The sequence below is a fragment of the Sus scrofa genome, chromosome 7, assembly GCF_000003025.6.
Source record: "Sus scrofa isolate TJ Tabasco breed Duroc chromosome 7, Sscrofa11.1, whole genome shotgun sequence".
Classification (NCBI taxonomy): domain Eukaryota; kingdom Metazoa; phylum Chordata; class Mammalia; order Artiodactyla; family Suidae; genus Sus; species Sus scrofa.
In genome coordinates, this window is record NC_010449.5 from 13,748,388 (window position 1) to 13,776,048 (window position 27,661).

Genomic DNA, 27,661 nt, shown 5'->3' on the forward strand with positions numbered 1-27,661 from the left:
CAGTGGGTTAAGGACCCGGCGTTAACAGATGCGGCTTGGATCCTGCAGCTGCTGTGGCTGTTTGCATAGGCTGGCACCTGCAGCTCCAATTCCCTAGCTTGGGAACCTCCATATGCTGCCAGTGTGGTCCTTAAAAAAAAAAAAAGAAAGAGAAAAGAAAAACTCACACGGGGAGTTCCTGCTATGGCATAGCAGGTTAAAGATCAGGCCTTGTCTCTGCAGCACCTTGGGTTGCTGCTGAGGCACAGGTTCAATCTCTGGCTGGGCGTAGCAGGTTAAGGATCCAGTGTTGCCACAACTATGGCGTAGGTTGCAGCTGTGGCTCAGATTCGATCCCTAGCCTGGAAACTTTCATATGCTTTCGGTATGGCCAAAAAAAGAGGAAAAACTCACATGGCTGTCAGGTGCTTGTTAGTAACTGGAAGGAATTTAGGAATTTGGGGCCCTGAGTTCTGGTCATCTTTCTGAATATCCTTCTGAATGGCCACAGGACTAACACCTATTTAATGCCAGGTCATCCTATGTTGTAACAATGATTCTCCTTTGCTTACCTCGCTCTTCCTCTCCTCCGTGCCTCCGTCTCTGGGGGTGTCCATGTTGGAGGGTGTTAGGGCCCCAGCTCGGCTTTCTCCAGAGTTTACAATGACTGCAAAAGCAGCCCAGAGGTGCTATGAGTCTGAGGTCTGCATGGGGGTCAGGGGTGGGGTGGGGAGGTGGTCAAGGAAAGCCTAGGGTTCTCCGTAATTTTCAATCCCTCCAAAATTCCTCGTACTCTCTCTCAAACTTTTAACTAAAAGAAACTCCAGGTATAGTATATCTAGGGGGCCAGAGTTAGAATCAGAACATTCTAGAGATTCATAGTACTTATTCTTCCACGAACGTGAAATCATACTGTGTTAATTGTCAAAATTTTAACATTCCCCAACCTAGGTAATGGGTAAACTCACTAGCAGTCTGCCATTTATGCTTCTTTGATTAAAGCTGAAATTCTTTCCTCCCATGATTTAAAAAAAAAATAACGGAAGACCTAAATATGAAAACTAAAACTCTAAAGCTTCCAGAAGAAACCATAGAAAAATATTTTCATAACCTTTGGGTAAGCAAGGATTACTTAAACAAGACACATAGGAAACAGGCAGAGAAAACAGAATTGAAAATTAGACCTTATCAAAATTAACCCCTGGCCTATCAAAACACATCAAGAAAGTGAAAAGATATAGGCTTGGAGAAAATATTTGTAAGTGTATATATTTGACAGAGGACTTATATCCAAAATGTACATATTTAATTTAAAAAATTTTAAACCCTCCTACACACCAATAATAAAAAGAAATAACTCCATTTAAAAAAGTGAGCAAAAGTGGAGCTCACATCATAACTTAGAAGTAATAAAACTCAACTAGTATCCATGAGGACATGGGTTTGATCCCTGCCCTCACTCAGTGGGTTAAGGATCTGGCATTGCCATGAGCTTTGTGTAGGCTGCAGACAAGGCTCGGACGCTGGTTGCTGTGGCTGTGGTGTAGGCCAGCAGCTGCAGCTCCAGTTCAACCCCTAGCCTGGGGAACTTCCATATGCCGCAGTTACAGCCCTAAAAAGACCCCCCCTTCAAAAAAAAGAAAAGGAAAAAAAAAAAAAGAAAAAGAAAAAAAGTGAGCAATAAGGAGTTCTCTTGTGGTACAGCAGGTTAGGATTAAGCATTGTAAGTGCAGTGGCTTGGATGCTGTTGTGGTGTGGGTTTGATCCCTGGCCCTGGAATTCCACATGTTGAGGGCACAGCAAAAATGAAAAACAAAAAAACAAATATCAACCAAAAAATGAGCAATAGATTTGAACTGGCACTTCACAAAATTAGATAACTGGAAAGCCGTAAAGCTTATAAAAACATTCTCAAATCATTCTTCTTCAGGGAAATTCAAATTCAAATCGCAATGGTTACCACTGTAGACCTGAATAAATAAATAAAATTACAAAGAGTGACAACAACATGTGACAGCAAGGATGGAGAGGAACTAGAACGCCCCATATATTACTGGTTGGAATACAAAATAGTGCAACCACTATGGAAAGCTATTCGACAGTTTTTGAAAAAGTTATTATCTATTTTCCTTACAGCTCAGCAATTCCGCTTTTGGATATATACCAAAAGTGTTATACATGTGTACAAAAAAGTTTTGTATGTGAATGTTCATAGCAGAATTATTTATGGGGGCTCAAATTGGAAATAACCAAAATGTCTGTAGATAGGGGAATGGATAAACAAATTATGGTATAAATAATACACTGGAACACCACTCAGAAGTAAAATAATAATAATAATAACAAACCACTGATTAGGCAATAAAATGTATAACTTTCCAAAACATTAGGTTGAGTGAAACAAGTCAGATGTCACAATATCTGCAGAGTATACAGCATATGATTTCACATTTATAAGGCTCAAGAACAGGAAAAACTAATCAATAGTGATAAAAGTCAGAATGCAGGGGGGTGAGTATTAGGTGGAGACAGGAGGGAAGTTTCTGGAGGATGGAAATATACTATATGTTGATATAGAAGGTGATCACACGGACATGTAGATATTTGGATATTGATTTTTAATTGAAAAATTCATTTTAAATATTACGCATTTGATTTTACATAGCTTATCTCTCAATAAAGTCCTAGTAGAACACATGATCTTAGCATTAGAAATAAAAAGTATAAAATAGCAGAAAACAATTGTCCATGATTCAATCATCCAGAAGCAATCTCTGCTAATTCTTCCCCCAAATATTGTTTCGAAGTATGTTTTATGTGGATGAAATACTATTGCACATACATATTTTATTTTGCTTTCTCTCTCTCTTTTTTTTTTTTCTCTTGGCCCCACAGGCAGCATGAGGAAATTCCCAGGCCAAAGATGGAAACTTCACAGCAGTAGTGACCTGATCCACAGCAGTGACAACAGCCTGTTGAGCCACCAAGGGACTCCTCCACTTATCATCACATTCTTAGGACTTTCCTGTCACATAAAAAAGTTTCTCATGCATGTGATTTTATTTTATTTTATTTTTTTGTCTTTTTGTCTTTTGTTGTTGTTGTTGTTGTTGCTATTTCTTGGGCCGCTCCCGCGGCATATGGAGGTTCCCAGGCTAGGGGTTGAATCGGAGCTGTAGCCACCGGCCTACGCCAGAGCCACAGCAACTCGGGATCCGGGATCCGAGCCGCTTTTGCAACCTACACCACAGCTCACAGCAACACCGGATCGTTAACCCACTGAGCAAGTGCAGGGACCGAACCCGAAACCTCATGGTTCCTAGTTGGATTCGTTAACCACTGCGCCACGACGGGAACTCCTCATGCATGTGATTTTAAATAGTTATATCATACTTCATTATATACAGAAAATTATTCAATCATCCTTTTAACACTTAGATCTTCTATGTTTTTGTTTATTTCTGCTCTTAATACTGCTTAGATGAAAAGCTTAAACAGAAAAAAAATTAAAGTTCTACGGAGTTCCCATCATGGTTCAGTGGTTAACAAACCGGTCAGTATCCATGAGGACATGGGTTTGATCCCTAGCCTAGCTCAGTGGATTAAGGATCTGGCCTTGCCGTGAACTGTGGTATAGGTCACAAATGCAACTCAGATCCAGTGTTGCTGTGGCTGTGGTGTAAGCTGGCAGTTATAGCTCCTATTTGACCCCCAGCCTGGGAACCTCCATATGCCATGGCCTTAAAAAGACAAAAAGAAGGGGAAAAAAAGTTCTATTTCCTCCATTTTAGTTTGTTTATTTAGGTAACAGTCCCAGAAATCTATCAATTGTAATTTTTGTAGAAGTGTAGCAGAGGTGGCAGCAAAAACCTACACCTGGAATTTCCACCCAGTGGAAGTGCCCTGGCATCTTGGCATGGAGGTGAGTGTAGTTCCAAGGTAATTTATCATTCATTAATAAACCATTATTGATAAGCAAAGGAAATCCTTCTCCCTGCTGAACCCTGGGGGAAATATAAGACAGACTAAGCTGGGGTCAGCATGGTCCCTGCCCTGTTTCTCAGAAGAGGTGCTGTTTTAACTGGTCTGAAGGATGAGTTGGATTTTGCCAAACAGGAAGGGAGCTACAGAGTCATGGGAGCATAGTATCATTAGGTGCTGGCATGATGGAAGTGTTTAAGAATTAAAGCGGGAGTTCCCGTCGTGGCGCAGTGGTTAACGAATCCGACTAGGAACCATGAGGTTGCGGGTTCGATCCCTGCACTTGCTCAGTGGGTTAACGATCCGGCGTTGCCGTGAGCTGTGGTGTAGGTTGCAGACGCGGCTCGGATCCCCGTTGCTGTGGCTCTGGCGTAGGCCGGTGGCTACAGCTCGATTCAACCCCTAGCCTGGGAACCTCCATATGCCGCGGGAGCGGCCCAAGAAATAGCAACAACAACAAAAACAACAACAAAAAAAGACAAAAAGACAAAAAAAAAAAAAAAAAAAAAAGAATTAAAGCGACTGTCATACTTGTGTTTTAAAATTCTTCCCTGGCAATATTCTAGGTCCAAGGAGGGATGGGTTACAAGTATAAATGGAGCAGATACTTCTTTCTGAAATGTATTATTTAAACTGAAGTAAAGTTAATATACAATTTTGTCTTTTCAGGGTACAGCAAAGAGACTTGGTATATGTATTTTCAGATCCTTTTGTATTGTAAGTTATTACAAGATATTGAATATAGTTCCTTCTGCCATAGAGTAGGTTTTGGTTGCTCATGTATTTTATGTATAGTAGTCTATATCTGTAAATCTCTAATTCATCTTTTCCCACATGTCTCTCAGTAAATGTAAGTTTATGGCAGTGAGTCTGTTTCTGTTTCGTATATATTAATTTGTATTATTTTTTAGATTCCACATATAAATTATATCATATACTATTTGTATGTCTCTGTCTGGCTAATTTCACTTAGTACGATATTCTCTAAGTCAGTCCATCTTCCTGCAAATAGCAATATTTCATTCTTTTTTTGGGCTAAGTAATTCCATTGTATATCTATACCACATCTTATTAAAACAATCATCTGTTAATGAGCACTTGGGCTGTTTCCGTATCTTGGCTATTGTAGTGCTGCTGTGAATATTGGAGTGCATATCAACTTTTGAATTTGAGTTTTTGTCTTTTTGTGATACACGCCCAAGAGTGGGATTGCTGATCATATAGTAGCTCTAATTTTAATTTTTTAAGGAACTGACCATACTGTTTTTCATAGTGGCTGCACCAATTTACACTCCTACCAACAGTGTTGGAGGGTTCCCTTTTGGAGGCAGATGTTAAGTATGGTACACTTTTTTTTTTTCTCCAGGGATCCAGGTAAATCCTGGGCTCTGGAAAAGCCCCCTAAGGACTTTGGCCCAGCTATGCTGGCATGGCTCTATTGGTGTTTTTCTTTCTTTCTTTTTTAAATTAAAGCGTAGTTGATTTACAATGTCATGCCAATTTCTGCTGTATAGCAAGGTGAAGTCAGGTACACTCTTGATAAAAAGGTAAGATTAGTAGAACTGGAGTGGAGGAAGTTAATTTAAGTAGTATTTGGGGACAAGGCTTTAGAACAACTGGGTGCTGGAGGTGAACAGAAGAAGTTATATTCAAGAACAATTTCCTACTATAGGTCCCTCTGTGGCACAGCAGGTTAAAGATCTGGTGTTGCCACAACTGTGGGGTTGGTCACAGCTGTGGCTTGGATGCAATCCCTGGTCTAGGAACATCCACATGCCACAAGTGTGGCCAAAGGAAAAAAAAAAAAAAAAAAAAAAAGAACAATTTCCTACTGAATTTACAATCCTAGCTATGCCAGTACCCCTAATTGTACACTTTCAGCAGGTCCCTTAATCTAGTAGGGCTTCGATTTATAACCCATAAAATAAAGAGATTGGCCTAGATCAAGACTGGATTGGACTCATGATGTCACTAACTGAATGGAGTCCCTTTACCTGCTGATCGGGGGCAGAACTCCAGACAGCTACCACCACCTAGGGAATGTGGAAGAGGTGAAATCCACATGCTTGACCTAGACATTATCATTGCCAAGGTTATTCCCAGCTCTGAAAGTATAGCTTACATCATCACTGCCTATATTGAAGAATCAATAAGATGTAACAAATTGGGAGGACATATTTATATAGTTACACTGTTTTTTAACCAATTTATGCATTTTATATTGTACTTATTTTCAGAGGGTGTATTATTTTTGTTACTCTTACCAGTTAAGTTATTCTTTTTATTATGCTATATAAAATATTTAATGGTATATAAGGCTTTCCTCTTTATAAATTTTACTTGCATAATATACGCAATTTTAATGTAATGCTAATTTTTAAAAAAAAATTGAAATTAATTACGAAATAGTAAAGATGAAAGCCATACAAAATGGGATAAAGTATAGAATAAATATCCTATTTGTCTCAGCATATTTTCCATTCCACTTCTCCAAAGGGAGTACACTTAATCTGTTTCTTAAGATCCATGATATGATAATCTGTGTGAATGTAATTGTGCTTAAATATATGTATTTTATTCTGTAACAAAAATAAAAATAAAATTTCAAAAATAAATAAATTAAAAAAACTTACATCATCACATTCTTCAAGTGAGAAGTGCATTCAGAAAAACTGCTATAATCTTTCTACCCTCTGTATTCAGTCATGTCTTTAAAGCTCTTAAAATGTGAAAAAAATCTACAGACATTCTTTCATATCTTTTAATAACTGTCTTCCTATATATTTTTGTGCTTCTTTTCCAGTCTTATTGAATATCAATTTTTAAAAATATTTGTAATTTTGTTATAATCAAATTTATATTTCATTTTAAATCAACAATTTTGCATTTATTTAGTTTGTGGTATTTTGCCACTGGTACATTTTTATGAATGCTTTTTCATATATTTTGTCTAATGTAATTGACATGTTCAAAATATTTTGATTTAAGAATGATTTTATGTTATAGTATAAAACAAAAAAATTTCATATATAGTGCTTTTATAATGTGCAAGCGTTATACTTTTTAATGTTGTCAATCACTGTCATTAGAGTTTATACCTTTTTTACCTAAAGTTTACATAAAAATTAATAAATATTTTTTCTAGGGTTTTTTCTTTTTTTTTTTTTGGCTTTTTAGGGCCACCGTTGCAACATATGGAGGTTCCCAGGCTAGAGGTCTAATTGGAGCTGTAGCCGATGGCCTATACCACAGCCACAACACAGCAACACGGGATCCAAGCCGCATCTGCGATCTACACCACAGCTCACAGCAACGCCAGATCCTTAACCCACTGAGTGAGGCCAGGGATCGAACCCGCAACCTCATCGTTCCTAGTCGGATTCGTTAACCACTGAGCCACGACGGGAACTCCTATAATCTGTGCTTTTAAACACTGTGCTGCTATGTAGTAAGTAGACTGGGGATGCGTGGGGAAAGCAAGGGTGAAAATGAAGACACCAGTCAGGAGATCAGAGCACTAGTTAGGTAAGAAACCAGGTGTCTACAATGGCAATAGCTGTCTCAAGGGAGACAAGTGGCAAAGCTTGAGATATGTTTTGAAGGTTGAACACATGAGATTTGTTTTTGGGTGAAATGTGGGGAGGGAGACTGCTGAAGGTATTAGGAAGGTTTGTAAGCTTCTTGCTTGGACAATTGAAAGCCTCTTGCTTTCAACTGTAAGCCTCTTGCTTGGACTTTATTTACCACTGGAGAAAATTCACTTATGTCTCCCCGCAAAGCCCTGCGACCAAGTCATGCTCTCAATATTTCATAAAGAAATTAAGAATCCGGAGTTCCCGTGTGTTGCAGTGGATAACGAATCCGACTAGGAACCATGAGGTGGCGGGTTTGATCCCTGGCCTCACTCAGTGGGTTAAGGATCTGGCGTTGCCTTGAGCTGTGGTGTAGGTCACAGATGCGGCTGGGATCCCGCGTTGCTGTGGCTCTGGCGTAGGCCGGTGGCTACAGCTCCGATTCGACCCCTAGCCTGGGAACCTCCATATGCCACAGGAGCGGTTCAAGAAAAGGCAAAAAGAAAAAGAAAAAGAAAAGAAAAAAGAAATTAAGAATCAAAAGGGGAGTTCCAGTCGTGGTGCAGTTGTTAACGAATCCGACTAGGAACCATGAGTTGCGGGTTCGGTCCCTGCCCTTGTTCAGTGGGTTAAGGATCTGGTGTTGCCGTGAGCTGTGGTGTAGGTTGCAGATGGATCCCGCTTTGCTGTGGCTGTGGTGTAGGCCAGGGGCTACAGCTCCAATTCGACCCCTAGCCTGGGAACCTCCGTATGCTCGTGGGAGCGGCCAAGAAATAGCAAAAAGACAAAAAAAAAAAAAAAGAATCAAAAGGTACTCAATGAAAATTTCCCAACCAATCAGCCAGTCAGGGAGGCATCAGTGTTGGAACTCTGTTCTAACTCAGGAGTCCATATACTTTCTTCCAGGCCATCTGCTCCCTGTGTTCTCCTTACTACACTTCAAGATCCTCATTAGCATCAGGAATTTGCATTTAAGAAGATAAACCAATTAAAAATGATAATGAATTGAGGTACACCTTTGATTTTTAGAAAAAAGGATGAATTTACATATATTTGTAGCCTCATTGTGGACTAAGTTGAGAAATTTCTCACCATGAAAGTAAATTAAATTTTAGTATTTACATATGAAAAAAGAAAATAAGCAAATCATCATGTGCTGACTTTTGATATTTCCAATGACTAAAAGTTAAAATTTAGGAACAATTCCACAGTTCAGTGGGTTAAAGACACAGTTTTTGGTTCTTTGACAGCTGACTATATTTGTTCTCTCTAAATGCTGTCTTTTAGTGCTTTCTCAGTTTCTGTTATTAACTTCCACATGCATTTTAGACAAATATTTTATTCTCAGGCTAATTAATGTCATTAAAATAGAAGAAAGAGATCACAGAGATGCACTAATTCTGCTCCCAAATTCCAGCCAAAGAGAAAAGGCATCCACAAGGGAAAATGAGGTCAGGATTCAGAGAACTGAGACAATGAGAAGAAAGTATAGAGAAAGCTTCACAAAAAGCAGGTGAAGTTAAGTGTCCACCACATGAGGATATGTGGGGAGCCAGCAAGACCCAGCACTGTACTGAAACCTGACCTTGTGGCATCTGAGTTATACTGCTTAGGTTAAGGTAAGTTTTTTTCTTTCTTTCTTTCTTTTTTTTTTTTCTGTCTTTTTAGAGCCAAACCTACAGCATATGGGAGTTACCAGGCTAGAGGTCAAATCAGAGCTGCATCTGCAACCTCCACCACAGCTCACAGCAATTCCGGATCCTTAACCCACTGAGCGAGGCCAGGGATCGAACCCATATCCTCATGGATACTAATCGGATTCCTTACTGCTGAGTCATGGCGGGAACTCCAGGGTTTCTCATTCTTTTCAAACCTCTGCTTTCTTAGATAAAACTCCACTTCCGTTTCTCACCATCTCCATCTGGTACCAGCTGAGATTCTTACACAGGCTTCTGGGGTTCCTCATTCTCAGTGCTTTGCCACCAGCCAAGACGAACTGAACTTCACCATTGGTACTTTGTATTATTTAAAAGTATTTCCAATATAGATGCAACCAGAGATTATCCAACAAAGTGAAGTAGTTCAGAAAGAGAAAGACAAATACCATATGATATCACTTATACTGTGAAATCTAAAGTATGGCACAAATGAACCTATCGGCAAAACAGAAACAGATTGAGAGATGAGATGAGAAAAAACTTGTGGTTGCCAAGGGGGCGGAAGGAGGGAGTGGGATGGACTGGGAGTTTGGAGTTAGCAGATACAAACTATTACATTTAGAATGGATGAGCAATGAGGTCCCAATCTCTTGGGATAGACTATGATGGAAGGTAATAGAAAAACAAAGACTGTAGATATATACATGGCTGGGTCGCTTTGCTGCCCAGTAGAAATTGGCACAACACATAAATCAACTATACTTTAATAAAAATAGAAAATACAAATTTTAAAAATGTTTCCAATAGAAATTTTATTATAGTATTTAATATACCTTTCAAAGAGCAATCCACCTCTGCCTCTTCAGCCCCATAATAGAGAGACCATTTCTCTTTCTTTTCCCTTCTCTGTCCTCTCTCTCCCTCCAGTTTAAAAATCAAGAATTTATGGCATCATCAGTCATTTCAGCGTTGATACAGTGGAGGAGAAAACAGGAAATTCCAATGGCCCCCATCCTACGTTTAGGTGGAGAAGTGTATCGGAGAAGATCTAAAAGGGGGGCTAGTGAGTGACAGGAAGTTTTGATTGGAAGCAAAAGACAGTGAAGGACATCAGAATGTGGGGACTGCAGGTGGATGTTCCTTCTTCACACCTACCAGACCAGACCCTGACCAGCCTCCTGCTGCCACTCTCCATCTCTAGATGCTGGCATTTGAGGAGGGGTGTTCTGTACATTTTTGAGCAGTTTAGTATGTTTCCAGAAGGGTGGGCTGCTATGCACACCTCCTGTCTCTGGTGTAAGTCATTGTGTCTCAAGGGCTGTTCTGTGAGCCTAGACTATATTTTACTGAAATCGGCCAGGAAATTAGTCTGGACAAAGAAAGAACAATACAGCACACTATGGAGTGAAGGAAAGAGTCTATTATTCCTGGCTTGGTTACTTTTTAATTTATTTTTTTTCAGGTATATATCTTTTTTTTTAACCTTTTTTAAAATTATAGTTGATTTACAATGGAGTGTTAATTTCTGCCGTACAGCAAAATGACCCAGTCATACATATACATACGTCCTTTTTTTCATATTCCATCATGTTCTACCACAAGAGACTGGACGTAGTTCCTTGTGCTATACAGTAGGTCCTCATTGCTTATTCATTCGAAACGTAATAGTCTGCATCTGCTAACCTCAGACTCCCAGTCCATCCCACTTGAATACTTCAGATGCAAGAAAGACTCAATAAAATTATCTTGAGAAATGGGATTTATTTGAACAATTCAGAGGCACTGGCCCTGAACCAGCAAAGCAGCCAGGAATAGGGCTGCCCCTGCAGTCTCCTCCCTGTAGTCTCTCAGGGGACACGCGGTCCCCCTGCTCCTCTCCTCATCACCCTGCTTCTCCCCTCCAGGAGTTTCTTCTGCTTATTCACAGTCTCTACTCCTTTTTTCTTTCTTTTTTTTTTTTTTGTCTTTTTGCCTTTTACAGGGGCCACACCCTCGGCACATGAAAGTTCCCAGGCCAGGCTAGGGGTCTAATTGAACTGTAGCCGCTGGCCCACACCACAGCCACAGCAACGCCAGATCCTCACCCACTGAGCAAGGCCAGGGATCGAACCCGAAACCCCGTGGTTCCTAGTCGGACTCATTAACCACTGAGCCACGACGGGAACTCCTCACAGTCTCTACTCCTTAGTTTTGGCTTGGCCTTGTGGCCACAAATCTACCTTGGGCATCACTCTATGCAGCTTTTTGGCTTCTGTCCTTTCAGCTGCTGACTCTTTTTCTTGCTGCTTTTCAGTTCATATTGGTGGCAGAGAGAAGCTGCCTGGCCATGTTCAGGCTACAAGTCATGGCCAGCCCATGTACAGCTGCATGGGTCAGGCAGCCCTTCCTGGTCCCATCAGTCATGTCCAGGAGAGGCCGGTGGAAAATACGGCTGCCTGATTCTACCACTTTGACCAGCCACAACTATGGACAAGCCCCATGGAAACTGCTCAGCACAGCACTGCTATTCCTGGAGGTAGTGATGGTGCACCAGTACAGAATTTAGCTGCTTTCCCACTGCTCCCCTGCCCACAGGAATTCCAAGCTAGAGCGGGTCACCCTGTGGGAATCCCAAGCCAAAGATGGCCAAAGATCTATTTGCTTCTGTGTTTGCTGCTTTACCTGGGGAAACCCAGGCAGCTTAGCAGACTTTCCTAAGGGCTAGCTAGCATGGAGTACGTGTGCATATGCCTTGATGCCCTGTGGCCCTAAACCCCTCCCTAGCCTTCCTAACTGCACTGAAGTGGGGCCAACTTCACCACCATCTGTAGTTGTAAAGGTTGTGCTCTGCACAACTCCAGGGAGTGCCTTTTTTGCACTGTCATCTTTACCCTCCCTTCACCTTTGCCCCCAGGCCATTCACATCTTCCAGGATAGAGAGCAAGGGCAAAAAAAAAAAAAAAAAAAGAATTTCCATCCCTCCCTTTGTTCCTCTCATCAAAAGGCCCTCCCCCAAAGGCAGGTACCCTGGTGGCCCATTTCATCCTCCCGGAGGTGCAGGTGTGCCCTGGCCCACAGTAAATGGTTTTCTGACTCAATCTGTTCCAGTGGCTCTAACAAAATATCACAGACTGTAAGCTTATAAACAAGCTGGCTGAGATGTCCAAGGTTGGGGCGCCAGCTTGTTTGCTTGAGGAGGCCCTCTTCCTCGTTCACAGTCTGTGCCTTCTCTGTGTCCTCACATGATAAAGGGCAACTGATCCCTCTGGAACCTCTTTTATAAAAGCTCTATTCTCATTCATGAAGGTCCCACCTCCACATCTTAAGCGTCTCCCGAAGCCTTAATAATACCAATCCTCTTGGGTATTAGGATTTCAATATATGAATGTTGGGGCATAAACATTCAGACCACAGCATGGCTTTCCTTTCTGGAGGTGAATTAAACAACTGTGCCCCAGTTGCCTCGAGACTTTAGTGTCTGGAAGGCTTCTCTCCCTAGAGATGAAGAAGGTGATAAAAATTAAAGTAGACAAGTATGGGAGTTCCCATCATGGCTCAGTGGTTAACGAACTTGACTAAGAACCATGAGGTTGTGGGTTCCATCCTGGCCTCGTTCAGTGGATTAAGGATCCGGCATTGCCATGAGCTGTGGTGTAGGGCACAGATGCAGCTGGGATCTCCTGTTGCTGTGGCTGTGGCTGTGGCATAGGCCTGTGGCTGTAGCTCCAATTTGACCCCTAGCCTGGAACCTCCATATGCCGCGGATGCGGTCCTAAAAAGACAAAAAATAAAAATAAAAAATAAGGTGGACAAGTATGGAAGACAAAACCTGCTTCATAGTGTGGGCCCTGCCAACCTTGCTGTGGAACTTCTCTGTCACCAGGACAGGGAGCCTGAATCAGTGTGACCCAGGATCCAGGGGCTAAAATGATGCTCCATAGAGAGGCCCCCGAGATCTCTTCTTCCTCCTCTCTAGCAGTTTCTGTTACCCCTTTCAGGAAAGAGCAAGGGTTTAAAGGTTGGAGGATCTGCCATTGGACTTGGAGTCAGGTAAGCCTGGAGAGAAGTCTGGATTTCTTTTGCACCATTTTACCTACAGTTCATCTATTTGGTTGTCAAAGAGGAAGGGGACTCACTCTTGTTGGTATTTCTTATCAGCTCATATTTCCTTTTTTTTGGGGGGGGGGTCTTTTTAGGGTAGCACCTGCAGCATATGGAGGCTCTCAGGCTAGGGGTTGAATCCCAGCCTCATCTGCAACCTACACCACGGCTCACGGCAATGCCAGATCCTAAACCCACCGAGCAAGGCCAGGGTTCGAACCTGCATCCTCATGGATGCTAATCAGATTCATTTCCGCTGAGCCACGAAGGGAACTCTATCAGTTCTTACTTCTTTGTTCTTTGAACACACTTAGCTCTTTCTGTCTCAGACTATGAAGTTCTCTGCTTTGAACTCTTTCATGTTCAAAGCTTAGCAAAATATAATTTTCCTCAGCCAGAAAAAATGTTTAAAATTTACTATGAAAAAAAATTCAAAGATAAAAATAGCAAGAATAGTGTGATGGGTATAACATGCTCAGTAGTGAGTTGAATGGTGCCTCGGCCTCCATGTCTATGCTCTAACCCTGGGATTCTGTAAATGGGACCTTATTTGGAAAAAGGATCTTTGCAGATGTAATTAAGGATCTTGAGATGAGATCATCCTGGATTATCCTGCAGGTCCTAAATCAAATGACAAAGATTCTCATAAGAGACAGAAGAGAGAACACAGATACAGGGAAGAGACCATGTGACATGGAAGCAGAATGGAGTGAGGCAGCCACAAGCCACGGAAAGCCTGGAGCCACCAGAACCTGGAAGAGACGAGGAAGATTTCTCCCCTGGAGTCTCCAGAGGAATGTGGCCCTGCTGACACCTCGATTTCAGACTTCTGGCCTCCAGAATTGTAAGAGAACAAGTTTGCTGTTTTAAGACCCCAAGTTTAGAGTAATTTTTGTTACGGCAGCCTCGGGAAGCAAGTACACCTATCACACAGATTCAAAATTACAATTTTGCTGTATTTGCTTTTTCTATTTTTTTCTTCCTTTCCTTTGCCTCCTCTCTCTCTCTCTCTCTCCTCTGAAATGTTTTAAAGCAAATTCCAAATATCATGTCCTTTCGCTCCTATATACTCGAGGAGGAATCTCAGAATTTATGGACATTTTAACATTTAACCACACTGCCATTGCAACAACTCCCTAAATAGCAGCTAAATAACTAAAAATAAGTCCATGTTATCCAAAATGTCTTTTAATATTTTCCTTTAACTCAATCTCTGAAGTCTCGTTAGAATTGCTCTTCTTTGAACTATGCTGTTGTTTTCTAACTCTCTTTCTAGAAGAGAATTGCCTGGGATTAAATGCATTATTGCAGGTTTTGGCTTGTAGGTAGATGAGTGTTCTCCCCACTCAATGATGAAAAATTCCTGGAATTCTTTTTCTCATTAAAAATAAAGGTTTCTTTTTTCCTTTACAATATGAGCTTTTGTCCAGGACTGACGTTCAGAAGTTCCACTTCAAAGTCATGTTAGAGGTGGACAAGAATAAAGTCATGACAGAGAAAAGCAATCTGGACGCTAATATTTTTTTCCCCAAATGAAGAAATGTATTGGTTTGAAAAATGAAATGGGGGGGGGACCAGGAAGTTACTCTGTCTTGGACTGGATTTTAAATGGTTCTTTTACAAATTTCTATTTTCTCTGAAAAATTTCTCCACCAGTTTAAAAATGAAAAAAAATTTTTTTCTTCACATTTTTAAAGTATAATTTACAATGCTGTGCAATTTCTGCTGTACAGCAAGGTGACCCAGTCATACAATATATGCATTCCCTTTTTTATATTATCTTCCATCATGGTCTATCCCAAAAGACTGAATATAGGTCCCTGTGCTATACAGTAGGCCTCATTGCTTATCCCTTCTAAATGTAATAGTTTGCATCTACTAACCCCAAACTCCCAGCCTATCCCACTCCCTCTCCTCCCCCTTGGCAACCACAAATCTGTTCTACATGTCTGTGAGTCTCTTTCTGTTTTGTAGATAGTTTCATTTGTGCCATATTTTAGATTCCACATATAAGTGATATCATATGGTATTTGTTTTTCTGACTTACTTCTCTTAGTATGAGAATCTCTTCTTGCATCCATGTTGCTGCAAATGGCATTATTTCATTCTTTTTATGGCTGAATAGTGTTCCATTGTGTATATGTACCATATCTTCTTTTTTTTTTCAATTTTAAATATCTCTTTTTTATAATTTATTTTTTTTCCCACTGTACAGCAAGGGGATCAAGTTATCCTTACATGTATACATTCCCCCCCCCCACCTTTGTTCTGTTGCAATATGAGTATCTAGACATAGTTCTCAATGCTACTCAGCAGGATCTCCTTGTAAATCTATTCTAAGTTGTGTCTGATATTTAAAGTGCTAAAAGGAAAAATATGCAACCTAGAATACTCTATCCAGCAAGAATATCATTAAAAAAAATGTTTAATGGCTGTACCTGCAACATATGGAAGTTCCCAGGCTAAAGGTCGAATCAGAGCTGCAGCGGCTGGCCTACACCACAGCCACAGCAACACCAGATCTAAACCATGTCTGCTACCTACGCCACAGCTCACAGCAATGCCACATCCTTAACCCAATGAGCAAGGCCAGGGATCAAACCCACATCCTCATGGATACTAGTTGGGTTTGTAATCTGCTGAGCCACAACAGGAACTCCCTGCAATTGGATATTTAATCTACTGTGCCACAGTGGGAACTCCAAAAACGAAAAAAATTATGCTCTGAATAATTGCATTTGGCAGTCCATTCAAGGAGAGGTCTGATGCCAATGGGCTCTAGTCCAGTCTTTTCTCTTATACAGGTGTACTCCTTTGGCACGTTTCCCAAAATAACTTTTCTAAAGAGATTAATATAGATCCTTTGTCCACTAGTAAAAGAGGTTAAGGTACATAATTCTCATGAAGGAGTTCTCATCATGGCTCAGTGGTTAACGAACCTGACTAGCATCCATGAGGTTGAGGGTCGGATCCCTGGCCTCGTTCAGTGGGTTAAGGATCTGGCATTGCCATGAGCTGTGGTATAGGTCATGGATGTGGCTCAGAACCAGTGTTGCTGTGGCTGTGGCATACGCTGGCAGCTACACCTCCGATTCTACCCCTAGCCTGGGAACCTTTATATGTCGCAAGTGTGGCCATAAAAAAGGCAAAAAAAAAATCATTCTCATGAAAAGAGAGAATCCACACCATTTAGGGGGTATGGTGTGAGAGGAACAGGTAGGAACATTTGCCTAAAAAATATACTCGCTATATCCTGGGTTATAGAGATGTATATATCTAAGATATATCCTTAGAAGCGTCTTCATTCTAAAGTATCTAGTTAAAATATAAATACTCCTTGGTAGAGTCATACCTTTGCATGTTCTCAAATGTTTTGGTGATGCAAGCCAAAAGCTTGTGATTACTGTGGCTGAACACTTTCAAAAATTGGATACTGAATATTTTGAGGAGACAGAAGAGGGTTGTGCCATAACAAGTAGAGAAAGGCAAAGTGGATAACAGAAAAGTATGAGGATTCCAAAGATAAGACACTCCAATTCTTCTCCCATTGTTCCCCCTTCAAACCATGTGTCCTGGACTCAAGGCTGACTTGGCCATTAGATCAATTTCTGAGGTCAACTTTTTATGTCTGAAAACAGTGGAACCTCATCATCTGAAGTGGGTCAAGTCATCTCTTGATATCCAGCCAAGTGACTCCTTCTCCTCATTTCACTCATATGCATCCTATGAATGGTTTTCTTTCAACAAGGCAACTACAATCCCCTCTTCTAGACTTTGAAGCTCTTGATTTATGTGACTTATTGGTGCATGCTTAAATGAAACCCTGGGAAGAGTAGAAAATCTTGTTCAAATCTCTCTTCATGGTAATATTTTCTTCTATCATAACCCAGTCAAGGGAAGAAAGAGTGTACCTGACAAACAGTTTATAGGATAAAGGTTTAGGAACCAAGAATGATGAAGGTTGAATTCCATCACTCACCTCCCTTCTTCAGTAACTTTTTGCTTCAGTGTCCTCAGCACTCCACCAGAAGGAAGGGAGAATAGATTACTGGACATCTTTCAAAATATAGGAGAGGTTCAGTTTCAGGGATGACATTTAAAATTCTTGGAAGCCTTCACTCCCATCCCTACAACAAGAAAAAAGCTTAATAAATTGAAAATCAATGATTTTTCTTAGACTGATAAGAGAAATGGGTTAGAGGACAAACTACCATCCTAAAATCTGGAAGATCTCTGAATACAGAGAATAACTCTGATCCACTTATCTGGAGCAGCAGCTGCTAGAGTCTAAACTAGCAGGAATATTTAAAAGGTTATTTTGATGCATTGCTAGAGGCTGAGTGTGAATAAGCTTGTGAATGAGAAACTCACGGAGGCCCAGACTATGGGGACCCCAGCCCCCACTTTCATGGGTTTTACCTCCAAGAATCCCATCAAAATCTCAAGATGAGGATATGCGAAATATCTCCTATTTCTGACAGTGGGAGAGGAAAAAAACATCCTAAGTTCCCCTAGAGTGTTTTCCATAAGAAAGCCCTATTCTCTAAGGTAACAGATTGACCAGAGTCTTATCTACCTGGAGGAAGGGAAATTAGCCAACTCCAGCAACCCCCACCCCCAGCCCACCTTTCCCCTCAAGGGGAAGAAAAAAAGGATAAGAAATATTTCTGAATGTCACAGCCCAAGCCAAGGCTCAATAAAAGATTGTGATTTAACTATAAGATTATAGAGCACTTCCCCTCCTCTACATCTTACCTTAAAATCAACAGGGCTCCAGCATGATAACAGTAGGGTACACCTAAAGGAAATGAAAGACACAGGCTCTATTTAAATTCTTAGGGAATACCAAAGAGAACAGGAGACAAAAAAGCACAAGAACATTAGAGGAAACTGAAGCCTCATACCTACAGGTATATAAAACATCAAACAGCCCATTTCCAAGCCAGATTAACATAAAATCTAACAGTAAGTCTTGTTTACTGAAGTTCTTATTGTCCAAAACACCAAGTCCCACTTTCAGCAAAAAAGAAAAAAAAAAAAATGACAAGCCATGCTAAAAGGCAAAGAAAAACACAGTCTAAAGAGACAAACTATGCATCAGAATAAAATTCATATATGATACAGATTTTGGAATTAACAGAATAGGAATTTTGAAATAACAATGATTGATATGATAATGGCTTTAATGAAAAAAGTAGACAACATGTAAGAATATATGGGTAAAGGAAGCAGAGAGATGGAAAATTTAAGAAACAATTACAAGGAAATGATGTAAATCAAAAGCACTAACAAATAAATAATGTCTTTAATGGGTTTATCAGTAGGCTGGACATAGCTGAGGAAAGAATCAGTGAACTTGAAGACATATCAATAAAAAATTCCTAAATGTAAAGAGAAAAAAATTTTAAAGAACAGAATAGGAAAGAACTGTGAAAAAAAATTGCAAAATGTGTAAGATATGTACTAGAACAAATTTGGAACACTGGAAGGAAAAGAAAGAGAGAAAGGGGTAGAAGAAATTCTTGAAGTAATAATGGCTGAGAATTTCCCATTATTAATGACAGACATAAAACTAAAGATCCAAGAATATCAGAGAACATCAATCATGATAAATACCAAAAATCTGTACCTAAGTATATCACATCAAACTGCAGAAAAGCAAAGAAAGAGAAAAATCTTAAAAGACGCCAGAGTGGGGAAAAAAATCTTACTTATATGGGAGCAAATATAGGAATTATATCTGACTTTTCATCGTAAACCATGCAGGCAAGAACAGAATGAAATGAAATATTTAAAGTGCTGAAAGAAAATCTACTCCACCAACCTATAATTCCATATCCAGTGAAGTTATCCTCCAGAAGTCAAGGAGGAAAAAAAAAGACTTAGAGAAATAAAAATTTAGGGAATTCCTCATAGTAGACCTGCCCATAAGAAATATTAAAACAGTTTTTCAGAGAGAAGAAAAATGATATAGGTCAGAAATTCAGATCTACATAAAGAAAGGAAGAATTTGGAGAGGAATAAATCAAGGTAAAATACAATCTTTTATTTTACTTATTATTTATTTAAGTAATAATAGCAACAATGCGTTAGATGATTATAGTATACAGATTGGTGAAATCAATGACAGCAATATTAGAAGTGTTAGAAGGAATCAGGCATACTCTGAAAAGCTACTTGCTCTATCCATGAATCTGCATAACATTATTTGAAAGTGGACTCAAGTTAGTTACAAATATGCATTCCAAATTCTAAAGTATCCACTAAAAAAATTTTTTAAAGGACATATAGTTAATATGCTAAGAGAGGAGAAGAAATGGAATCATATAAAATGCTCAATTGAAAACTAGAGTAGGCAGGAGTTCCCATCATAGCTCAGTGGTAACGAACCCAACTAGTATCCATGAGTACTCAGGTTCTGTCCCTGGCCTTGCTCAGTGGGTTAAAGGATCCAGCATTGCCATGAGCTGTGCTGTAGGTTGCAGACATGGCTCATATGTGGCATTGCTGTGGCTATGGTGTAGACTAGCTCCAATTCAACCTCTAGCCTGGGAACTTTCATATGCTATAAGTTCAGCCCTAAAAAGACAAAAATAAAATAAAAAACAAAACTAGGAAAGGCAGAAAAATAGCGTAGGATAAAAAAAGAAAGGACAAGTGCAACAAATAGAAGACAGTGACAAACATGGTGGATATTAATCCAGCTATGTCAATAATCACTTTATATCTGAATAATGTACACCACACCAATTAAAAGATACAGACTGTCAGAGTGGTTTAAAAAAAATAAGATCCAAGAATCCACTTTATCAACAAAAGAGGCAAGAATATAAAGTGGGAAAAAGACAGTCTTTTCAGCAAGTGATCCTGGGAAAACTGGATGGCTGCATGTAAAACAATGAACTGGAACACACCCTCACACCATGCACAAAAATAAACTCAAAATGGCTTAAAGATTTAAACATAAGACAAGACACCATCAAACTCCTAGAAGAGAATATAGGCAAAACATTCTCTGACATTGACCTTACAAATGTTTTCTCAGGTCAGTCTCCCAAGGCAATAGAAATAAAAGCAAAAATAAACAAATGAGACCTAATCAAACTGACAAGCTCTTGCATAGCAAAAGAAACCATAAAAAAAAAAAAAAGACAACTTACAGAATGGGAGAAAATAGTTTCAAATGATACAACTGACAAGGGCTTAATCTCTAAAATACACAAACAACTTACACAACTCAACAGCAAAAAAGCCAACAACACAATGGAAAAATGGGCAAAAGACCTGAAGAGACATTTCTCCAAAGAAGATATACAGATAACCAACAAGTACATGAAAAAGTGCTCAACATCCCTGATTATTAGAGAAATGCAAATCAAATCTACTATGAGGTGCCACCTCATACCAATCAGAATGGCCATCATTAATAAGTCCACTAATAACAAATGCTGGAGGGATTGTGGAGAAAAGGGAACTCTTTTGCACTGTTGGTGGGAATGTAAGTTGGTACAGCCACTATGGACAACAGTATGGAGTAACTTAGAAAACTAAATATAGACCTACCATATGACCCAGCGATCCCACTCTTAGGTATATATCCAGAAAAAAACTTTCCTTGAAAAAGACACATGCACCTGTATGTTCATTGCAGCACTATTCACAATAGCCAAGATGTAGAAAAAAACCTAAATGTCCATCGACAGAGGAATGGATTAAGAAAATGTGGTATATATACACAATGGAATACTATTCAGCCATTAAAAAGAACAAAATAATGCCATTCACAGCAACATGGATGGAACTAGAAGTAAGTAAGCATGTGAATTTCAGACCATAGAATAAGGAAAATTATCATGGATAAAGAGAGGCATTACATAATGATAAGGGGGCCACTTCTTTAAGAAGGTATAACAATCCTTATTGTATATGTGCCTGATAACAGAGAGTCAAAACATGTAAGGCAAAAGTTGCCTCAAGAAGTAGATGACTCCCTATTAGAGTTGGAGACATCAACACCCTTCCTTCCATCAGTAGTTAGTGGACCCAGCAGGCAGAAAATCAGCAAGGACATAGTTGAACTGAACAGGGTCATCAATCAACTGGACCTAAAGGACATGTACAAAATATAGGCTACCTGACTTTAAATCAAATTGAAAATATGAAAAACAGACTTAGGAAACCAGTGTTTAGGTGTGATAATTCAATTAAAAAATATTTGTTCAATTTACTAAAGTGTCTATGTCTATTCTTTTTTTTTTGTCTTTTTTGTTGTTGTTGTTGTTGTTGCTATTTCTTGGGCCGCTCCCACGGCATATGGAGGTTCCCAGGCTAGGGGTCGAATCGGAGCTGTAGCCACCGGCCTACGCCAGAGCCACAGCAACGCGGGATCCGAGCCACGTCTGCAACCTACACCACAGCTCACGGCAACGCCGGATCGTTAACCCACTGAGCAAGGGCAGGGACCGAACCCGCAACCTCATGGTTCCTAGTCGGATTCGTTAACCACTGCGCCACGACGGGAACTTCTATGTCTATTCTTTATTATAAACTAATAATTTTTACAGCTTTCCTTTAGACATTTAAATTATGAAACCAGGGAGTTCTCCTTGTGGTGCAGCAGAAACAAATCCAATTAATATCCATGAGGATACGGGTTTGATCCCTCAGTGGGTTGGGGATCCGGTGTTGCCACGAGCTGTGGTGTAGGTCACAGATGAGGCTTGGAATTTGAGTTGCTGTGTCTGTGGCATAGGTCTGCAGCTATAGCTCCGACTCTGCCCCTAGCCTGGAAACTTCCGTATGCTGTGGGTGCAGCCCTAAGAAGTAAATAAATAAATAAATAATCTACTTGGGAATTTCCAGTTTACCTTATCAGACATCAAATTGTGAAATAAATCATCCTGATCCCCTATAGATATTTTGAAAAGTGGATCTCAGAAGCACTGGTTGGTGTTACTGGTGATGTGACAACCATACAACCTCCTAAGGGGCTCTCACCAAAAGGCTTGTCTTGTAATTTGTGGGTTTTTTCCTTCCTAAGTATGAAGGAGAGAGTGAACAAGGGTTGCTGCTTGTCCCACCTTTTAGCAGCAACTAGGGAAGACAGTGCTTAGGATGGTCCTTCACCAGGGCCTCCCAGCTTGCCAGGCTTCTTTTGTCTTGTTTTTGTTTGTTTGCTGTTGCGGTTTTTTTGTTCGTTTATTGCTTTTTAGGGCTGCACCTACAGCATGTGGAAGTTCCCAGGCTAGGGGTTGAATGGAAGCTACAACTGCCGGCCTACACCACAGCCACAGCAACATGGGATCCTAGCTGCATCTGTGACCTACACCACAGCTCACAAAACATCAGATCCTTACCCACTGAGCAAGGCCAGGAATCCTCATAAATACCCGCATCCTCGTAAATACTAGTCGGGTTCATAACCAGCTGAGCCACAAAAGGAACTCCTGGTTTTGTCTTTATTCATTCTTCCAACAACATTTACTGAGCACCTGCTGTGGGCCAGGCAGTGCCCCAGAAAACCCCAGACATCCAGATCAGTTGGTGTGTAATTAATATCAGATTAACATCAAAGCAATGATGACAGATTGGAAAAAATGGAAATTCTCATCACAAGTTTTTCCCTCAATTGTCCCTCAATCAACAATATGAGCTCAGGTGGATGAAATGAAAGTCACAGCAAGTCAAGGCCAGCTCTTTATCTACTTCGCCCCTCTTCCTATTCTCTGGCCCCAGGATAGCAGAAGCACCTGTTATCCAGATGGCATTTTTCCCTGAAGAACTTAATGAAAGTTTTATTTAAATCTTCATTAAATTTTTTTTCTTCATTAAACTTCCATTAAGTCCTCCTAGCTGCCTCGAATACTTGGCGAGTTTCCTCTAGGACTTTAGTTAATTGTACTCACTCATTCCTTCATACATTCAGTACCCACTGGTGCAAGATGCTGTGTTGGGAATTATCCAAAATACAAAAAATAAAAATAAAGAAAACTTAAGTCACTGCCCTTAAGTAGTTTGTAAACTATCATATTCTCTTCCAAACAGTTCCTGCAAGGTTCTTACCTGTGTCCTGCATTTCACAAATTTGGTCACTTTCACTTATTAATGTTTTCTCCCTCACTTTTCACATCTTTTGGAAGCACTACACATGGTATGAGAATAATATAATTATCTTTGCATGTGCATTTATAATTTCATAGTCATCAAAAACCAAACCCATGAAGCTGGAGGAATCAGGCTCCCTGACTTCAGACTATACTACAAAGCTACAATCATCAAAACAGTATGATACTGGCACAAAAACAGAAAAATAGATAAATGGAACATGATAGAAGGCCCAGAAATAAACCTAAGCACCTATGGTCAATTAATCTATGACAAAGAAGGCAAGAATATACAATGGAGAAAAGGCAGTCTCTTCAATAAGTGGTGCTGGGAAAACTGGACAGCTACATGCAAAAGAATGAAATTAGAACACTCTCTAATACACAAAAATAAACTCAAATGGATTAAAGACTTGAATATAAGACCAGTTACTATAACACTCTTAGGTGAAAATAGGCTGAACACTTTCTGACATAAACCACAGCAATATCTTCCCAGATCCATATCCCAGAGTAATGAAAATAAAAACAGAAATAAACAAATGGGACCTAATTAAATTGAAAGTTTTTGCACAGCAGTGGAAACCATAAACAAAACAAAAAGACAACACACAGAATGGGAGAATATATTGCAAATGAAGCAACTGACAAGGGTTTAATCTCCAAATATACAAACACCTCCTGTAGCTCAATATCAAAAAAAAAACAAACAACCCCATCAAAAAATGTGCAGAAGATCTAAACATTTCTCCAAAGAAGACATAAACAGATCCAAAAAAACACATGAAAAGATGCTCAACATCACTGATTATTAGAGAAATAATACTATAGATAAACAAACCAAAACTACTATGAGGTACCACCTTACATCAGGCAGAATGGCCAACATCAAAAAGCCTACAAACAATAAATGCTAGAGAGGGTGTGGAGAAAAGGCAACCCTCTTACACTGTTGGTGGGAAGGTAAATTGGTACAACCACTATGGAAAACAGTATGGAGTTTCCTCAAAAAAACTAAAAATAGAACTACCCTATGATCCAGGAACCCCACTCCTAGGCATCTACCCAGGAAAACCATGACTTGCAAAGACACATGTACTCCGATGTTCATTGCAGCACTATTTACAATAGCTACAATACAGAAGCAACCCATATGTCCATCAAAAGAGGAACGTATAAAGAAGAAGTGGTACATATACATAATGGACTATTATTCTGCCATAAAAAATAAATGAAATAATGCCATTTGCAGCAACATGAATGGACCTAGAAACCATCATACTAAATGAAGTGAGTCAATGAAAGACAAACATCATATGATACCACTTATACATGGAATCTAAAAAAAGGATACAAATGAACTTATTTGCACAACAGAACAGACTCACAGACTTTGAAAAACTTACAACTACCAAAGGGGACAGGTAAGGGGGTGGAGGGGATAGACTGGGGATTTGGGATTGGCATAGGCACACTGAGGTATATGGAATGATTGGCCAACAGGGACCTGCTGTATAGCACAGAGAACTCTACCCAGTATTCTGTGATAATCTATGTGGGAAAAGAATCTCAAAGAGAATGGATATGTGTATATGTATGACTAAATCACTGTTGTACAGCAGAAATTGTCACAACCTTGTAAATCAACTATACTTCAATAAAGCTTTTTAAAGATGTTAAAAAAAAATCCAAACTCAAACAAAACTCTCCTTAGCACAGATTTAAGAATGGATGATCTGGGTTTGAGTCTCATTCATGCTTGTGTAGCCTTGGACCAGTCACTTAACTCTCTGTGTCTCAGTTACTTTACCTGTAAACTAGGATTAAATATTTCTGCTTACTTATTGCATAGTTGTGTGTGTGTATCAGATGAGAAAATGTACATGAAATCATTTTCTACCACAGAAGATGATACACAGATGTAAGTTGTTATTATTAAAACTTTGTCACGGAATCAACCTCAGGGTTTGCTTATGTGTACAATACAAATGCCATAGAAATAGTAACTAAGGGCAGAATTTGGCTCAGGGCACTAAACTACAACATTTTTTTTAAGGACAGAAGGAAATAAAAATCAAAGTCTTTTTATTCAAAGCAGAAAACTTTCAAACAAGAGTCAACACTTGCCAAGGACACGGTTACTAAGTGGATCTCCTTGAGGGAAATTCAGAGCAAGAAGGCAAGCTTCAGAGAGCAGGAAAAGAAAGAGAAAAGTCTTGAATGTTATCATCTTCCTCCTCCACCCTGGCTTAGAATTCCTTATCGAACCAACTGGAGACACACATCTTAACAGTCAAACAATAAAAGTGAGAAGCGGTTTAAGTATAGATCATTACAGAGGCCAAAAAACCATTCCGGTCAGGGGACTATCATCTTACCCAGAGAGCACTAGACTCTACTTTCACTTTTAAGAGAATTACAAATAAAATGCCTTCTCTCCCAGATTTCAGAAGTGTTTAGTGGTAAAATTGGGCTAAAATACAGTGCTAAAAATTATATTCCATTCACAAAACCTAGCAAAGAAGCGAAGTTTATGCTCAATTTCCTGATATGAATCAGCACATGAAAGGGAACACAGTGAAGTGGGGGAAGGAAAAACTTCAGCCACGCCTAATTTTTCCAGCTTGGACTCCTATGTATTATGCCCAGTTCCAGAAAAATAGAAATAGAGAGGTTAGCGGAGGTTTGCTCGGTGTAAGAGATCAAAAGAGAAGTGGTGAAGAGAAGTGGAGAATACGACTCCTTCAGCGAAAAAACAATCTCAGACGCATTCGGATGGCTACTCTCCAAAATCCAGAAAATAACAAGGGTTGGAGAGGATGTGGAGAAATGAGAACCTTTGTGCCCTGTTGGTGGAAACGTAAAATGATGCCAGGCTGGTGAAAATAGTATGGTGATTCCTCAAATAATCTAAACCAGAATTACCACATAATCCAGCAATCCCACTTCTGGGATTCTATAATCCAAAAGGACTGAAAACAGGATCTCAGAGAGACATTTGCACACCTATATTCATAGCAGCATTATTTGCAATAGCCAAGAAGTTGAAGCAACTGAGTGTCCATTGATGGATGAGTAGATAAACAAAACATATGCTAGACACATGCAATGGGATATTATTCAGTTTTTAAAAAGGAAGGCACTCCTGTCACATGCCACAACATGGATGAACCTAAGCTAAGTCACAAAAAAAGACAAATACCATATAATTCCAGTGATATGCAGTACCTAGTATGTTCAAATTGATAGAGAGTAGAAGGATGGTTGACAAGAACTGGGAGGATGGAGTAATGGGAAGTTGTTGCTTAGTGGGTATCATGTTTTCATCTTGCAAAATGAAAAAGTTATGGAGAGCTACTGAACTATAGTGTGAATAGGCTGAACACTACTGAGATGCACATTTAAAAATGGTGAAAATCTGGGTCTTTTGTTGTTCCATATAAATTTTTGGATTGTTTGTTCTAGTTCTGTGAAAAATGTCATGGGTAATTTGATAGGGATTGCATTGAATCTGTAGATTGCTTTGGGTAGTATGGCCATTTTTACAATATTGATTTTTCCAATCCATGAACATGGAATATCTTTCCATTTCTTTACATCTTCTTTGATTTCTTTGATTATAATTTTATAGTTCTCAGCATATAAGTCCTTTACCTCCTTGGTCAGGTGTATTCTGAGGTATTTGATTTTGTGAGGTGCAATTTTAAAAGGTATTGTATTTTTGGAGTTCCCGTCGTGGTGCAGTGGTTAGCGAATCTGACTAGAAACCATGAGGTTGCGGGTTCAGTCCCTGCCCTTGCTCAGTGGGTTAATGATCCGGCGTTGCCATGAGCTGTGGTGTAGGTTGCAGACGCGGCTTGTATCCCGCGTTGCTGTGGCTCTGGAGTAGGCCAGTGGCTGCAGCTCTGACTCGACCCCTAGCCTGGGAACCTCCATATGCCGCGGGAGCAGCCCAAAGAAATAGCAAAACACACACACACACACAAAAAATAGGTATTGTATTTTTGTATTCTTTTTCTAATATTTCATTGCTGGTATACAGAAATGCGACTGACTTCTGAATGTTAATCTTATAGCCTGCTATTTTGCTGAATTTATTAATCAGTTCAAGTAGTTTTTGGGTTGAGTCCTTAGGGTTTTCTATGTATAGTATCATGTCGTCTGCATACAGTGACAGTTTTATTTCTTCTCTTCCTATATGGATACTTTTTATTTCTTTTGTTTAATTGCTGTGGCTAGAAACTATGTTGAAGAGCAGTGGTTCCAGATTTGAGTGAGAAGGCTTTCA

The 27,661-nt window shown here is 39.7% G+C and overlaps 1 long non-coding RNA gene across 1 annotated transcript in view; it reads right to left on the reverse strand.

Moving 5' to 3' along the window:
- Positions 411-27,661, reverse strand: part of LOC110261792 — a 50,563-nt gene continuing 23,312 nt past the window's right edge. Inside the window, exons 2-4 of the long non-coding RNA XR_002346332.1 lie at positions 18,026-18,068; positions 17,250-17,397; positions 411-646 (exon numbers count right to left, since the gene is read on the reverse strand). This is a non-coding gene — a long non-coding RNA (uncharacterized LOC110261792). The remainder of the gene's footprint in view (positions 647-17,249; positions 17,398-18,025; positions 18,069-27,661) is intronic.